The following is a 4,339-nucleotide window of genomic DNA, read 5'->3' on the forward strand; positions in this document are numbered from 1 at the left end:
CAAAGTTCGTAGTGATTCAATATAAATCTCTCTCTCTCTCTCTCTCTCTCTCTCTCTCTCTCTCTCTCTCTCTCCTCTCTCTATATATATATAATATATATATATATATATATATATATATATATATATATATATATATATATATATGTATATATATATATATATATATATATATATATATACATATATATATATACTACTCCTCTCTTTTCTTCTACTCCCTACTCTCTCTCTGTCTCTCTGTCTCTCTCTCTGTCTCTGTCTCTCTCTGTCTCTCTCTCTCTATCTCTCTATCTATCGCGCTCTCTCTATCTATCTACTCTCTACTCTCTCTCTGTCTCTCTGTCTCTGTCTCTGTCTCTGTCCTCTCTCTTCTTCTCTCTCTCTCTAGCTCTCTCTCTCTCTCTCTCTCTCTCTCTCTCTCTCTCTCTCTCTCTCTCTCTCTCCTCTTCTTTTCAACTATTGACTTTATTGATTTCTATTTTGTAAATGTTGCTTAATATCACAACATACATATATTATTATGATGGTGATGTTTGATGTATAGGATATAATGTTTGTCTAAGTGCAACAAACCACTAATATTGTAGCACACGCGACTACAACATCTGCTAAACGGTGTCTTTCACCAAGTGTAGCTCGACGTGTTCTACAAAGAAAAGAATTTCTACAGTTTTGGCCAGAAAAATCTTTCTTCAAGTATCAATCTATTAAAATGACCCTAATCTTCTCAAGAACTCTCAACCTTGGATTTTCAGGGAAATCGTCTAGGGGGCACCAGCTCACAGTTTTTGGCACGAGAAGGGCAATTTAGGCGATCGATATTTGATGGACACAATTTCTGGCCACAATTTTAATAATCCATTGTGTTTTGATTTTTTTCGTGGGTCCATCAGATCAGTGATTGCAAACATCATCGTGTCGCGAATGTGTGTGTTTGTGTGTGCTACAAATCAGGTCATAGTTTACTAGCTTCAACTCAGAGTTTGACGAATATTACTTTTAATTCGCAGCAAAAAGAACGTGAAATAGGCAACGATAGGAGTTTGTGATTTTCCTGTGGATTTTCAGATCGGATAAAAGGTGCAAAATTTCAAAGTCTTCAATATTTCAGTGTGAGTTTTTATCGTTAATTACTAATATAATATCTTATATTCTTTTTTTTAAAATTAGGTGACCAAACTTATTATATCTGTATTATGGCAGGGTGTATTGGATTAGTGTTACGTGTCCTTTTATTGAATGTCTAATAGCCAAACGTTACTATGGACTTGATTTCAGTATGATTCTAGTGGACACTATTTTGCATTATTTCAAGAGTGTTTGCATTAAAACAATGAAACATTACAGTTTGGTTGTCAGACCTGAAAATAAGTATATGTTGGATGTGTGCAATCCAATTTAAAGCTTATCTTAGCATAGAATAGCAAAGTTGGCTTGTCATCTAAAGCCTGTTGACATATCGGAAAGTCTGTTGAATTAAATAATCTTTTAATCAGGACTACTGCCAACTACTGATTTTTGTTGAGATGTATGTTAGGAGCGAGGGTAAACTATACCATACATACAATTCTACATAAAACTGTCAAGTTTGTCATTGAATGCGTGGACTCATAGACTCCCCACAACTTGCGCTGGCAATCTTTTACATCTCTCAACCACAGTCTAGTAAATGACTCACTAGTTCTAAGCTCCAAACTGCCAAAGTAAGTGAATTTAAAAAATTAGACTAACTAATAATAATAATAATAATAATAATAATAATAATAATAATAATAATAATAATAATAATAATAATAATATTAATAATAAAAATAATAATATACTTATATAGCGCCCCTTAATCCACTGACAAGTGCTTTATGGCACGTTAATAATCACTTAGACTATATACTAGTGATAAAAAGAAAGTATACAATTGTTTTACCTACATAATTGGTATGAAATATTGTTCTGGTTTATTTAAAAGCTATGTGTAATCATAGTACTATCATTTGTCTTTCATTTTGTTAGATTTTGTAACGTTTATGGTTGATCTTGTATCAACATAGACTTTTTAAAACATGATCTTCAAAAAGGGAAGTAACAAGTCACAACATACACTTTAATTTTGACAAACAATGACATTTTAATAAAATTACTTGCGTTCATTTCATTTGAAGTGAAGGTGAATCTAATTCAATCAGTAACGAGTATGTCCCCCGTGTGCCCCAATCACAGAATTGCATCTCCTACGCATGGTATTGGTCAATCTGGCCAGCTGGTGTTGAGGAATGTTATCCCCATCAGTTCTCATAACGTGAGACCGTTGTTGTTCATTTTGCGGGTCTAATGTAATGATCTATAACAAAAAAACATAACACCTTGAACTCAATGCACTGCTTCACCGGCAGCCAATGAAGATCTTCCAGAACAGGGGATATAAGATCGTCACGTTTTGATAACATCTCCAATCTAGCCGCCCTGTTACGAACTTTATGCACTCTTTGAATTTTGTTTTTTTGGAAACCAATGAGCAGATCATTGCAGTAATCGAGTCTACTAAAGATGAAATAAATTACAAGCGTTTTAGTTATTTCAGTGTCAATCAAGGACCTAATACGACCAATATTTTAAAGATGGTAGTGATCACTTTGGATAATTTTGGTGATATGATTATTCATTGACATATTGATATCAAAATATGAACCCGGATTGCGAACATAGGAATTAGAAATAGAAACTTACAATCTACTACATCAATCTCATCTCTTTTAACACTATTTCTACAAGTTTTGTTCTACATACACAACACATCGGTTTTTTCTTCATTCAATTTCAATTTATTTATATCCATTCAATTTATAATTTCATTGATACAACCTTCAACCTTCCACGACACATTGACTTCATCATCCACAGATAAAAGAACATAAAGCTGTGTGTCATCGGCATACATATGTAAGTCAACTAAAAAGAAGAACAATTTTCCCGAGGGGCTGTGTATAAAGCGTAAAAAGTAGAGGTCCGAGGACTGATCCTTGCAGAACTCCATATTTATAATCAGTTACAATAGACTGAGTATGATTGAGCATTACTGTTTGACTCATGTCGGAGAGTTAGAACAGGAACCAATTCAGAACACGCCCATTGAATCTAAAAAAAACATTATTAATTTGGTGCAATAGAATGTCATGATCCATCTTATCTAAGCAGCGCTCAGGCAAGCAAAATTAGCAATACTGATTTTCTATCTTGGGCATAGTTAACAATATCATGTTAAACTCTAATAAGAGCACATTCAGTACGTTGGCTCGGTCGGTATACAGATTGGAATTTAAAGTAAAGCTCGTTTTATTTTAAGAATCTTTGTACTCTTTTGGATACACCGGTTTCATTTAGTTTAGAAAGACAGCATAGATTCGAAACAGGTCAATAATTTTTCAAATGTTCTTAATCTAAATTGGAATTCTTTAATAGTGGTGTCACCAATGCTTGCTTAAGACATTCTGGTACGACCGAAGACGACAGACTATTGTTTACAATAAAAGGCATGCGTGTAACCAGATCTCTGGCGCATGCTTTAACAATCCACGTAGGGACAGGGTCTAAATAACACATTTTGGTTGGTGAAGAGTTTATAGTTAATAAGACTTCCTCCTGAGAAGTGGGTTCAAATAAATCAAAAGTTTCCATATCTTTATGATTCTATTTACATTCTAGAGGATAGTCAATTTCTTGTCGGGACGAATGTCCAAGGGTGTCGAGTTGTTATCATATGTTTATTATTTTATCTTGAAAATAATATGAAACACGATCTGTGAGATCTGATCTAGAGTTGGTCGGCGATTCTTGTTTACAGGGTTTTTTGTAATAGTTCTGATGACTTTGAATAATTTTTCGGGGTGTCTTTTATTTGGAATTCTGGTTGATTTTAAATGATTTGCTTTTGTTCTGACTTTTAGGTTGTTTCTTATGTATTTGCTCGAATATATAATTGACGAAGTTTTTCTAGTCTAGTTTTCCTCCACAGTTTCTTATTTTGATCGCGTACAATTTTTAAGCTCTCTAATACCTTCCGAGTACCACAGCTTATTAGGTTTTTAAATTATATTTTTTGTAGTAAGGGGACAATGGCTAATAAGAATGTCAGATAAAATATTTTTATATTGATCCACTACGTCGGATACATAATTGGAAGATAAATTATTTCATTCAGGTTTGTGATTTGAATATCATTAGAAAAGGCGTTAAAATTAATATCTCTGGTATTTCGAAAGGTTTAAAGTCTCTTCTGAGATTTAGGTCTCGAGACGTTGACGACACATAATTATGATCAGAAATAGATCAGTCTTCAACT

The 4,339-nt window shown here is 33.4% G+C and overlaps 1 long non-coding RNA gene across 1 annotated transcript in view; it reads left to right on the plus strand.

The window, feature by feature from the left end:
* The first annotated feature begins 960 nt into the window (after positions 1-960).
* Positions 961-4,339, plus strand: part of LOC144961274 (uncharacterized) — a 72,293-nt gene continuing 68,914 nt past the window's right edge. The window contains exon 1 of the long non-coding RNA XR_013643114.1: positions 961-1,115. This is a non-coding gene — a long non-coding RNA (uncharacterized LOC144961274). The remainder of the gene's footprint in view (positions 1,116-4,339) is intronic.

This window comes from Berghia stephanieae, unplaced genomic scaffold (genome assembly GCF_034508935.2).
Source record: "Berghia stephanieae isolate SIO BIC M18660-M18661 unplaced genomic scaffold, UCSD_Bste_1.3 scaffold2, whole genome shotgun sequence".
Lineage (NCBI taxonomy): Eukaryota > Metazoa > Mollusca > Gastropoda > Nudibranchia > Aeolidiidae > Berghia > Berghia stephanieae.